The following is a 13,418-nucleotide window of genomic DNA, read 5'->3' as shown; positions in this document are numbered from 1 at the left end:
TTTCCTTCCTTCCTCCATCCATTTTCTTTCCTTCCTTCCTCCATCCATTCCCTCCCTCTTCTGCTTTCCCTTCCTTCCTCCATTCCCTCCCTTCATTCTTTCCTCCCTTTCCTTCATCCATTCCCTCCTCCCTTCCCTCCTTTTTTTTCATTCCTTCCTCCATCCATTTTCTTTCTTTCCTTCCTCCATCCATTCCCTTCCTTCCTCCATCCCCTATCTTCATTCTTTCCTCCCACCCCTCCTTCCTTCCTCCCTCTTCTTCCTCCCTCCATCTATTCCCTCCCTCTCCTTCCTTTCTCCCCTCCCCTTCCTTCATTCCTTCCTTCCTTCCTCCATCCATTCCCTCCCTCCTCTTCCTTCCCTTATCCATTCCCTCCCATTTCTTCCTTCCCTTCCTTCCTCCATCCCCTTCCTTCATTCTTTTCTCCCCTTCCTTCCTCCATCCTTTACCTCCTCCCTCCCTTCCTAACTTCCTCCCTTCATTTTCTTTACTTCCTTCCTCCATCCATTCCCTCCCTCTTCTGCTTTCCCTTCCTTCCTCCATCCCCTCCCTTTATTCTTTCCTCCCACCCCTCCTTCCTCCCCTCCCTCCATCTATTCCTTCCCTCCCTTTTCTTCTTTCCTTTCCTTCCTCCATCCCCTCCCTTCATTCCTCCATCCATTCCCTCCTTTTTCCTTCCTTCCTCCCTCCCTCACCTTTCTTCCTCCCTCCATCTATTCCCTTTGCTTCCTTCCTTCCCCTCCATCCATTCCCTCCCTATCTTCCTCCCTTCGCTCCTTTTCCTTCATTCCTTCCTCCATCCATTTTCTTTCCTTCCTTCATCCATTCCCTCCCTCCCTCTTCTGCTTTCCCTTCATTTTTTCCTTCCACCCCTCCTACCTTCCCTCCTCTTTCTTCATCCATTCCCTCTCTCCCTTTTTATTCCTTCCTTCCTCCCTCCCTTCCATCCCATTCCTTCCTCCATCTTCTTTCTTTCTTTCTTTCATTCCTTCCTCCATCCATTCCCTCCCTTTTCTTCCTTCCCTTCCTCCCTCCATCCCCTTCCTTCATTCTTTCCTCCCATCCCTCCTTTCCTCCCTCCCCTTCCTTCCTCCACCCATTCCCTCCAACCCTTTTCTTTCTTCCTTCCTTCCTTCTCTCCATCCATTCCCTTCCGTTATAAGGGGGTACAGGTTCTGTTTATTCATCCCAATCTAGTGACAGCCCAACATATACTAGTGCTCCCTGTTCACTCCCTACTGACACTGTCCACTGCCCCCACAAAATCATTGTGAAAAAATAATACAGAAATGAATTGTAAAAAATAAATAAATTAGATAATAAAAATTAATAAATTCTGACACCCACACCATTGCTCTACTGACACCATCCACTGGCCACCCAAAAGCATTTTGAAAAAAAATGATAAAAATAGTAAAACAATTTGTAAAAAAAATACTAATTAAAAAGGAAGAACTACTGACACCATCCTACACATACTACCCACAGCCATACACTCCACACTCCTCTCCCTGTACATACTACCCACTGTCATACACACCACACTGTACATTCCCTATTTAACATTACCCCATTCTGCACTATATAAGTAATATCAGACACTATTTAACCACACCCCTTTTAAGCCATGCCCAATGTTTAGCACAATTTAAAACACACCCCTCCTCTCTCATCCCTTCCTCTCTCTCTCACGCCTCCTCTCTTTCTCACATCCCTCCTCTTTTTCACCCTCTCTCTCTTTCACTTCCCCTACATGGCAGCCATTTTTAAACCTGGAAGTGCCCAGTGGCTTCTACGGAAAGAAGCCAGGAACATTCATGCAGTCTTTGCTGCAGTAAATATTTAAATGCCGCTTCTATGCAGCTGAGCTGCAATATGTAGGTTGGCTGTTGTGTGGTTGTGGCTTGAGTGCAAGCGGGAGCACAGAGGGCCCCATTATATCTTACTGCCCGGGGGCCCCATGAGTTGTCAGTCCACCCCTGCCCACAGTTGATCCAGAGGAAGGCAAAAAAAACCCCAGCAAAGCATGATGCAATTTGCTCTTGCAGGAGAAAAAATTCCTTCCTGATCCCCCGAGAGGCAATTGGACATTCCCTGGATCAACTTTACCTATAAATGTTAGTATCCAGTTATATTCTGTGTATCTATGAAAGAATCCAGGCCTTTCTTAAAGCAATCCACTGAGCTGGCCAGAACCAACTCTTGAGGGAGTCTATTCCACATTTTCACAGCTCTTACTGTGAAGAAACCTTTTACATATTTAGATATTAAATCTCTTTTCTTCCAGACCTAAAGAGTGTCCCCTTGTCCTCTGTGGTGACCTCAGGGTGAATAGCTCTACACCGAGTTCACTATATGAACCACTGATGTATTTATACATGTTGATCATATCCCCCCTTAATCTCCTCTTCTCAAGAGAGAATACATTCGGTTCCTCTAATCTTTCCTCATAGCTGATCTCCTCCATGCCTCTTATCAGTTTGGTTGCCCTTCTCTGCACTTTCTCCACTTCCCCAATGTTCTTTTTGTGAATTGGTGCCAAAAACTGAACTGCATATTCCAGATGAGGTTTTCTAATGATTTGTACCGGGGTAATATGATCTCTCTCTGGAGTCTATACCTCTTTCAATACAAGAGAGGATTTTGCTCCCTTTAGAAACTGCAGGTTGGCATTGCATGCCATTATTAAGCTTACGATCTACCAGAACTCCCAGATCCTTGTCCACCATTGATTTCCCCAGTTTTACTCCCCCCTAGCATGTATGATGCATGCATATTCTTAGCTCCCAAGTGCATAACCTTACATTTATCAATATTAAACCTCATATGCTACATATTTGCCCAATTAAACAGTGCATTGAGGTCGGCTTGTAAATTGGAGACATCCTGTAAGGACGTTATTCCACTGCGCAGCTTGTTGTCGTCTGCAAAGACTGAAATAGTATTTATAATCCCAGACCCTATATCGTTTATAAATGTTAAAAAGTAAGGGTCCCAACACTGAACCTTGGGGGACACCACTGACAACCAGAGACCATTCAGAGTGTGAATCATTAACCACTACTCTCTGAATTTTGTCTTTTAGCCAGTTTTCTATCCATTTACATACAGATTTTTCCATCCTGTAGACTTTACCTTACACATTAGCCGTGTGTGGAGAACAGTGTCAAATGCTTTTGCAAAATCCAAGTATACCACGTCCACCACCACCCCTCTGTTCAAGGTTTTTCTCACCTCCTCATAAAAAGAAATCAGATTTGTTTGACAACTTCTGTCTTTCATGAATCCATGCTGTCTGTTGCTTAAAATCTTTTTTTCAAGCAAGAACTCATCTATGTGGTCTTTTATTAAACTCTCCAGTATCTTCCCAACTATAGATGGTTTTACGCCAATCCAATGGTACTATGCCAGTCATTAAAGAGTCCCTAAAAATTAGAAACCATGGCTTTGAAATGACAGAGCTCAATTCTTTAAGGACAAACTATCTCCGGCCACTAGACCCAAAAAGAACATTCTTACTTTCATCAGTCCACAAAATGTTGCACCATTTCTATTTAGGCCAGTCAGTGTGCTCTTTGGCAAATTGTAACCTCTTCAGCACGTCTTTTCTTCAACAGTGGGACTTTGCGGGGGCTTCTTGCAGATAGCTTGGCTTCACATAGGCGTCTTCTAATTGTAACAGTACTCACAGGTAACTCTAGACCTTCTTTGATCTTCCTGGAGCTGATTGTTGAGTCCTTGCCATTTTGGCTATTCTTCTATCCATTCGAATGGTAGTTTTTCACTTTCTTCCACGTCTTTCAGGTTTTGGTTGCCATTTTAACCACTAGCCTGCAGGGCACTTATACCCCCTTCCTGCCCAGGCCAATTTCCAGCTTTCAGCGCTGTCACACTTTGAATGACAATTGCGCGGTCATGCAACATTGTACCCATATGAAATTTTTATCATTTTTTTTTAGACAGATAGAGCTTTCTTTTGGTGGTATTTAATCACCTCTGGGATTTTTTTTTTTTCCTTAAACAAACCAAAAACCACAATTTTGAGAAAAAAACGTTTTTCTTAGTTTTTGTTATACAATTTTGTAAATAAGTGATTTTTCTCCTTCACTGATGTGCGCTAATGAGGCTGCAGTGATGGGCACTGATAGGCTGCACTGATGGACACTGATAGGTGGCACTGATCGGCACTGATGAGGAGGCACTGGTAGGTTGCACTGATGGGCATTGACAGGCATCACTGATGGGCACTGAAAGGCAGCACTGATACATGACACTGATATATGGCTCTGATAGGCGGCGCTGATAGGCAGCACTGACTAACACTGTTAGGCGGCACTGAGTGGCACTGTTAGGCAGCACTGAGTGGCACTGTTAGGCAGCACTGAGTGGCACTGATTGGCAGCACTGATAGGTGGCACTGACTGGCACTGATGGGTGACATTGAAAGGCAGCTCAGATGGGCACTGATATGTGGCATTGATGTGCACTGGTATGCACTGATATGTGGCATTGATGTGGCACTGATAGGCACTGGCACTGATGAGCACTGACAGGTGGCACTTCTGGGGCCACACTGATCATCAGGGCACACTGATCATCAGTGCCCTGATGATCAGTGTACATGTCCCCTCCGCAGAAAGCCGATTACCGGCTCTCCTCTCGAGCTGTCAGCGTGGCAGCTCGAGAGGAGAGAAATGCCGATAACCGGCATTTCCGTGTTTACATGTGATCAGCTGTGATTGGACACAGCTGATCACATGACCGAGCCAACATCTTCGTCTCTTTCCGTGATCCGCTGTGTCCCTTGGCTGAGGTAATCATCTCTCTATTTTCAAGCTAAGTTTTTACTAAGTGTTACTAAACCCAGGACCCTGCATTCACTATATCTGGTCTCCCATGGTACACAGAACATGGAAGTACAATTATTTTAGTAAATATAAACTGCTAAATACCTTTTCTCATCAGCAGTTAGAGCAGTCTTGTGACTTCTATCAGTTTCCACCTGAGCACATGCTAAAGCTTGTAGAACGAGTTTTCATTCTGCTCTAGGAGGATGCAGGACCCCTGACCTCTGTCTGGAAAGTGCTGATTGACCCACATGCACTCTCCCCACAAAAAACAAACCCTCTCTAGCAATACACACCAAACTGAGCATGTGCAGAGTGACTCCACACAATATATCTTGTCGGGGGACAGTAGAAGAAGGGGAGGATCAGAGAAGTCAGGATTAAACAGTGTTTTTACACAATGCAGAGGATGAACTCCTTAGGTTCCACAGTGAGTATAACAAGCATACTTTACTGCATATACAGACTGATTTTACTGTTGTGGGTTTAGTAACACTTTAAGGAGTACTGGACATTTCTTTAGGTTGGTTTATTAAAAGGTGTCTTTGATGGCTGTGAACTGTTTTATACTCACGGCATAGCAGTGTAGGACAGGAGGTTTAAAAGTTAGTTACTTTTGGCTGTTAGTGTCACCAGCAACCCCAAAATACTCATGCTACCCATATGTGAGACATTCATACACAGTATGTTTGTGTGATAGAAATGTTCACCATTACTTCCAGAGCTGGAATCTACTGCTACTGTAACATTCATGTTGTGAAACGCGTTAAACTGTGAATCGATGGCCACATAGCCGCTGTACATAGCTGGAAAAGAGACGCCTGGTGAAGAAAGGCCCAGATTGCGCTCACTCCACTACTAGACAGGGCCGTGAGAGGAAAGAGATCTGCCCACCACACAGGGAATATAACTGTTAATAGTCAGGCAAATCCATCTTCAGATGGTTGCACTGGATGTTGGGAATCCTTTGCAAGGAACTTTCAGAAAGATAAACAAAGGTACGGTCTTCTGTATTCAGGCAAACATTGACGGCTCTAACTATGTCTAGCATGTGCAGAGAAATCTCTTAAGGATGGGAAAATTGCTAACTTAAAAGAGGATCTCTTGCCCTTCCTACAAACCTGTGAACCCTGCAATCATTAAGTTATACCATCAGATCTACATCCAGGGTGCCCCACCACTGGCAAATTTGATGCAACACCTCTTGCATTGTAGAAGCAAGTCCACATGTCCAATGAGATAGTCGGGACTTGGCATTTCACTCTGCAAAAGATGTGTTCTCCACTTCTGACCAGGTTTCTTGTGCTCTTTATGTAAGCCATTGTTCTAACTAGACTGGATCCTCATTGGGTTGCTTCAGTTACTAGGTCCATGGTAGGAAAGACAGGTGTATCACACAAATTTTTAATAGGTTGCTCAATAGTTTAGATTTCCCTTAATTGCAATGTCCCTGTAAAGACAGGTGACATAGAACCTTGTATCTGTGGTGAGGACCTCAATATGAATCTGCCCTGCAATACCATCAGCAATAGAAGAAGGTACGGGAGAGTAGAAATGTGCACTTCGTTACAACTTGCTTTTCGGGCAAAAATTTCATTTTTGGAGATTGGAATGTACACAAATCTCCGAATGGATATAGCAACGAATATCAACCAATCAAAAAAAAAAAGTTATATCAAAATAACAAATGCATTTGTTTATCACATGATGCAATAGAACATTAGCTCCAAGGAAAAATAAATAAAATTTTAGATCTTGTTTTATAATTTGGATTAGTATAACGAACAGATCCGAATTTTGTTCCATTCATTAATTTGGGTGCACATAACGACAGTCGTTGACATTTAGCCATCTAAATATTGCTCCATAGCTGAAAGATGGCTACAGCGCCTCTATCTTGTTCTGGGAGGGCATCCATGAACTTCCTCCCAGAAAAAGTCACCCGCTCTCCCCCTGGGACGCATCCTATTACTGCTGTGTCCTTTAGACACAGCTGATCACAGACCGAGGTAAAGGCAAAAAAAAAAAAAACAGTGGTGATTAAATTTCATATGAGAACAGTGTTGCATGACCATGCAATTGCCAAAGTGCAACAGTACTGAAAGCTGAAAATTGTCATGGGCAGGAGGGGGTGAAAGTGTCTGGTATTGAAGTGATTAATCAGCTCATGCCATTTCTCTTGGTGCTTTGAACTAGTGTCCGAAAAGATCAAATCCTTACAATTCGAATCTGTCCAATTCAATACTATATTGAAGATATAGCAGTCTTCTGGAAAAACGGCAACGTTTTTCAAATCCGTCAATGAATATACAAAACGAATGCCAAAGATGCAAAACAAATTCTGAAAATGAATTGGTTCAACATAATGAATGTGATGAAAGGAAATTCTTCAATTAAAGAATGCACCCAAAACTACACGAAAATTTACGGTGTGCACATGTCTACAGGATAGACCTCTCTCTCATCTAAACAGGACGGCACGGTGGCTTAGTGGTTAGCGCGTTTGCCTTGCAGTAAATGGGCCATGGGTTTGATTCCTGACCATGGCGTCTCCTGCATGGAGTTTGCATGTTCTCCCTGTGCTTGCGTGGGTTTCTTTCGGGTGCTCCGGTTTCCTCCCACACTCCAAAGACATGCTGGTAGGTTAATTGGATCCTGTCTAAATTGGCCCTAATATGTGTATGTATGAATGTGAGTTAGGGACCTTGGATTGTACACCCCTTGAGGGTTAGGGATTGATGTGAATGTACAATATATATGTGTAAAGTGCTGCGTAAATTGACAGCGTTATATAAGTACCTGAAATAAATAAATAAATCAGTATGTCCCTCTGCAAAGTCCTAGTGTGTATCTTATCAAAGGTGACTGTCTCAAAAAGATGACACCAGCCCCAGGACCTGTATTGCACCCAGATACACTTGATCTGCAGCATTTAGAAGCGTTAGGCAGTAAAAGAACCCTTGCTATTTTCAGGATAAGGCCTAGGTACTCCTGATGTTGTGTCATGAGGAAGGACTTCTGTCGTTCCGAGTGGATGTCATATGACATGGCTGTGTGGGCGCGATCTGTCACCCGCTGTGTCCACCGGCCCACTGCCGATACCGTGTGATTGCTGTGATCAATCACTGCAGGACACAAGTGTACACAATGAATGGATTTGATTCATGCTATTCATTGAGTACAATTGTGTTGCTAGCTGTGATTGGTCTCAGTGACAACATGGTACAGAAAGGGCAAGTCACAGCCCATCTGTACCATGTGATTAGCTTTGGCCAATCACTGCTAATCACAAGAAAACACATTAAATGAATCTATTTCACTCAGTATAAAAGCTTTCTTATAGCAGTGAAATTCACTGCTGTAAGCAATCATAATGTGTAAAAAAAAACCTCCTGATTACTTTCCCAGAGTAGTAGAATGTTACCATGGTAACATTATATTGCTCTGGCTACAGTGTGTTAACAAAAAAAATCATAAAGAAAAAAAATGTAATAGAAAACAAAAAATTGGAAAAAAAAATTTCGTACTGTCACTAGTGTCCCAGATCAACGCCACACCAGTTAGACGACGATCATGTACTGCACTAGTGAAAGTATATGTAAGAAAAAAAAAATTTTTTTTTTTATTTCTTCATTTTCCAAAACATTATGACACAAACTTACAACTTCAAAACACTCGCCATACCTCTTACTAAATACCTCAGATTGTCTACTTGCCAAAAGGTGGGTCATTTAGGGGATATCTATACTATCCTGGCATTTTAGAAAGAAATAAGAGGTCGTCAGTACATCAGGATTGATCGATTTTCAGATATATATCCCATAGTTTGTGGACTATGGATTATTTTGACAAAAGAAATGTAGAACACATTTTGGCCTAAATTTATGAAGAACAATTTTTTCATTCCAAAATGTTATAACAGAAACTAAGAAAAGAACATTTTTTTTTCTTTCAAAATGTTCTCTTTTTTTGTTTATTTTGAAAAAAATTAAAAACCCAGTGGTAATTAAAGTGATTCTAAAGGCTTATATTTAGAGCAAAAAAAGCCTGTCTATACTCACCTGCTGTGTGCAGTGGTTTTGAGAGAGCAGCCTGGATCCTCCTCTTCTCAGGTCCCCCGCTGGCACTCCTGGCCACTCCCTTCCGTCGGGTGCCCCCACAGCAAGCAGCTTGTTATGGGGCACTCGCTGCTCTGTGTGTTCATTTAAACATGGGGCCTCCCCTCTCTCTTCTCAGTGGCTGTGACTGACAGGAGTGGGAGCCAATAGCTCCCGCTTCTGTCTCACCCAATGAGGAGAGGGAGTCCCGGGCTAGCTGAAACTCCAGTGCACACCGCTAGATTAAGAGGGGGCTTGAGTAAGTATTAGGGGGGGCTGAGGGGGATACTGCACACAGAAGGTTTTTTACCCTCATTCTTAGAATGCATGAAGGTAAAAAAAACTTGAGCCTTTAAAACCAGTTTAAATACCACCAAAACAAAGCTCTATGTGTGTGAAAAAAAATTATAAAAATTTCCTGAGGGTACAGTGTTTTATGACCGCCAGTTAAAGTAGCACAGTATTGAATAGCAAAAAAAATGCTCTGGTCAGGAAAGGGGTAAAACCTTCCAGAGGTCAAGTGTGTATGCGTACAGTTTTGTATGATTGCACAATCATCATTCAAAGTGAGAGCGCTAAAAGCTGAAAATTGGCCTGTGCAGGAAGGGGGTGAAAGTGCCCGGTATTGAATATATATAGTAGAACTACTGCTTCAGGGCTGTCCAAAAGCACGTATATATATGCGATTTGCATTTCCGGGTAGGGGGCGTGCGCAGCGCCCTACCTGCAGCGCCATTGGCGGCTACGGATATCAAGCACTAGGTCCCGGCCAGGGATTCCCAGCCGGCACCCGGCTATTGCCGTGTAAAACTGACAGGGGAGAGACCTGTGTGTAAACACATCTCTCTCCTGCCAGCAAGGACATGCTGCTTTGTATTTCCCTGCCCAGCAGAAAAATACAAAGCAGCATGTCTCTCTAGTAAAACACACACAACACATGTTGTAAAACCACACACAGTTAACCCTTTGATCACCCCAGATGTTAACCCCTTCCTGCCCAGTGTCATTAGTACAGTGTCAGTGCTTTTCATTAGCACTGATCACTATATTGGTGTCATTGGGGATGTCAGTGACAGTCAGTTCCCCCCCCCAGTGTCAGAATGCCCGCCACAAGTTGCTGATTGCTGCCATTGCTAGTATAAAAAAATTTAAATCCCAGTTTCTATATCGTCATTTGTAAATGCTATAACTTTCACGTAAACCAATTAATTTATACGTATTGGGATTTTTTTTTAGCAAAGATGTAGAATACATTTTGGCCTAAATTTATGAAGAAACTTGAATTTTAAATATTTTACTGGACATATTTAATAGCAAAAAGTCAAAATATTGGGGTTTTTTTCCAAAATTGTCAGTCTTTTTTTGTTTATAGCGCAAAAAATAAAAAAATGCACAGGTGGTCAAATACCACTGAAAGAAAGCCCAATTTGTGGTGAAAAAAGGAAGTAAACTTCATTTGGATGCGGCGCTGCATGACCGCGCAATTGTCAGTTAAAGCAGCTCAGCGCTGTAACACAAAAAATGGCCTGGTCAGGAAGGAGCGTAAATCTTCAGGGCAAGTGGTTACATAAACGTGCAAAAAACCACGAAAAATGGCTGTCAGTGAAAGGGTTAAAGATGACATACAAATGTGGAACACAAAGCATCTTCAGCTCTTGTCCAGAATTAGACGTAAAACGAATGTGTCCACGATGGTCCTGGAGGGCGGGAAGCAGCACAGGTAATATACGGAGAGAGTGTGGCCATTTCAATAGGGAAATCCCCTTCTATCAAACACAGCATCTATGTAGTACTGAGCGCCCATTGGACGGCGAACACGCCGCCGGAGCTGGAATCACGTGACACGTACCTGAGCTCACACACGGGGCCTCCAGATATTTCCCGAAACACAGCGATGAACGTTTCCTGCACACAGTGTACGCTTCTATGAAATGACCATTCACAAAGAAAATACTTGTGTCATTCACTCATCCGCCATATGTCCGCACATCCCGCCCGACTTTTACTCGAGAATCCGCCGGAGTCAGCTGTGTTCTGTTATCAGCGTTCATGGTTGCTAGGTTACGGTGCATTCATTATTGGATGCGGGCTACGGTGCCTCTCATGGTTCAAGATCCTTCTCACAGCGCTTTTCCTATCTGTATAGACTGAGGGTAGAAACCACAGTGTTCGCCTGGTTAGACTTCATCTAACCTAATCTATCTATTCCCAGGATGTGTGCCAATGAGATAGCTAGGACCAAAAGATGTGCTATCCTGGCTGTGGTCTAGTCTGGTTCTAGTCTGGTTTGGTTGTGGTCTGGTTCGGCTGTGGTCTGGTTCTAGTCTGGTCTGGTTTGGTTGTGGTCTGGTTTGGTTGTAGTCTGGTTCGGTTTGGTACTAGTCTGGTCTGATTTGGTTCTAGTCTGGTTCGGTTGTGGTGTGGTTGTGGTCTGGTTCGGTTATGGTCTGGTCATGGTTTTGGTCTGGTTCTGGTCTGGTTGTGGTTTGGTTGTAGTCTGGTTCGGTTCTAGTTTAGTTGTGGTCTGGTTCAGTTATGGTCTGGTTGTGGTCTGGGTCTGGTTTGGTTCTGGTCTGGTCGTGGTTTGGATGTAGTCTGGTTCGGTTCTAGTTTGGTTGTGGTCTGATCTGGTTCGGTTATGGTCTGGTCGTGGTCTGGTTCTAGGCTGGTCTGATTCTGGTCGTGGTTTGGTTGTAGTCTGGTTCGGTTCTAGTTTGGTTGTGGTCTGGTTTGGTTGTGGTCTGGTCTGGTTCTGGTCTGGTCGTGGTTTGGTTGTAGTCTGGTTCGGTTCTAGTTGGTTGTGGTCTGGATCGGTTTGGTTCTAGTCTGGTCTGGTTGTGGTCTGGTCGAGGTCTTGTTTCGTCTCTGTACAACAGCCTTGGCTGTCCTGGGTCTCTTCCTCCTCATTGGCTGAGACAGCAGCAGGAGCCATTGGTTTCTGCTATTGTCAGTTACAGCCAGTGAACTAATGAGGAGATAGCAGGAGGTGGGGCCAAAGAATGGTTGTGTGTGAATGGACACACAGAGGAGAGTCAGAGAAGTGAGCCTGCTCAGGTGCTCCCATAGCAAGCTGCTTGCCCTGGGGCCACTGAGCAGGAGGGTGGGGCCAGGACACCAGCGGGGGACCCGAGAAGAGGAGGATTGGGCCTGCTCTATGCAAAACCACTGCACAGAGCAGGTAATCATAGCATATTTGTTATTTTAAAAAAAAAAACTGTTTAGAGTCACTTTTACCCCCTTCCCTCCCAGGCCATTTTTCAGGATTCAGCGCTCTCACACTTTGAATGACAATTGTGCGGTCATACATTGTATCCAAACTAAAATTTTATAGTTTTCTTCAAACAACTAGAGCTTTCCTTTGATGGTATTTAATCATCACTGGGGTTTTTATTTTTTGCTAAATTAACAAAAAAAAACGAAAATTTTGAAAAAAAAACACGTTTTTCTTTGTTTCTGTTATAAAAGTTTGCAAATAAATAATTGTTCTTCATAAATCTAGGCCAAGATGTATTCTGCTACATGTCTTTGGTGAAAATAACCCAAATTAGGATGTATTATATAATTTGTAGGAAAGTTATATAGTTCACAAACTATGGTATAGATCTGAAAATTGATCAATCCTGAAGTACTGACGGCCAATCTAATTTCTTGAGGTCCAAGAATGTCAGAACAGTACAGATATCCCCCAAATGACCCCTTTTTGCAGAGTAGACAGTCCGATGTACTTTATAAGAGGCATGGCGAGTTTTTTGAAGTTGTAATTTTTTGTCAATTTTTTGGAAAATGAAAAAATAAAATTATTTTCAATATTTTTTTTTTTACATACTGTCATCAGTGCAGTACAGCGTCATCATATAACTGACATGGCGGTGATCAGGGACACTGATTGGTAACAGTATGAAAAAAAAATATAATTTTTTTATTAGTTTTAATTTTTCATTACATTTTTTTTTTTTTTAAGATTTTTTTTCATATTTCACTATGACCAAAGTAGTATAATGTTACCATACATACCTCAGTATTTTTTTTTTTTTTTTACACAATTTGATTATAGCAAAAAATTACTTTGCTATAAGCAAACATTTACTTGAATGACATTGATTCATTCAGGGGGGGTTTTTGTGCTTCGCTGTGATTTGGCCATGGCTAATCACATGACACAGCTGGGCTGTGATTGGCCCAGCTTGTGCACGTGATCGCTGTGACTATTCACAGCTAGACACACTAGTATACAATGGATGGCATGACAGAAAGCCATTCATTGTATACAACTGTCATGTGACCTGCTGTGATTGGTCACAGTAGGTCACATGGTACCGGCAACGGGGCTGGTACTCAGATCTGTCATCGGCCGTGTCCGAGGTACGCGGCCGGTGACAGATCGCGCCGCTGCGTGGCTCTGTGGGCATGCAAACTGCGCATGCCTGAAAGGACGCCATATGGCATCCACCCGGAGGGACGAGGGGTTTTGCA

The 13,418-nt window shown here is 43.0% G+C and overlaps 1 protein-coding gene across 1 annotated transcript in view; it reads right to left on the bottom strand.

The window, feature by feature from the left end:
* FSIP1 (fibrous sheath interacting protein 1) overlaps positions 1–10,985 on the bottom strand; it is a 142,936-nt gene extending 131,951 nt beyond the window's left edge. The window contains exon 1 of the mRNA XM_089681490.1: positions 10,795–10,985. The gene's annotated coding sequence lies outside the window, so the exon portion shown is untranslated. The remainder of the gene's footprint in view (positions 1–10,794) is intronic.
* Between the last annotated feature and the right edge of the window lie 2,433 nt (positions 10,986–13,418).

This window comes from Staurois parvus, unplaced genomic scaffold (assembly GCF_062004578.1).
Source record: "Staurois parvus isolate SC_StPar_1 unplaced genomic scaffold, SC_StPar_1.0 ptg000267l, whole genome shotgun sequence".
Classification (NCBI taxonomy): domain Eukaryota; kingdom Metazoa; phylum Chordata; class Amphibia; order Anura; family Ranidae; genus Staurois; species Staurois parvus.
Note: the sequence above shows the minus strand (reverse complement) of the source record. Positions and strands in the feature narration are given on the sequence as shown.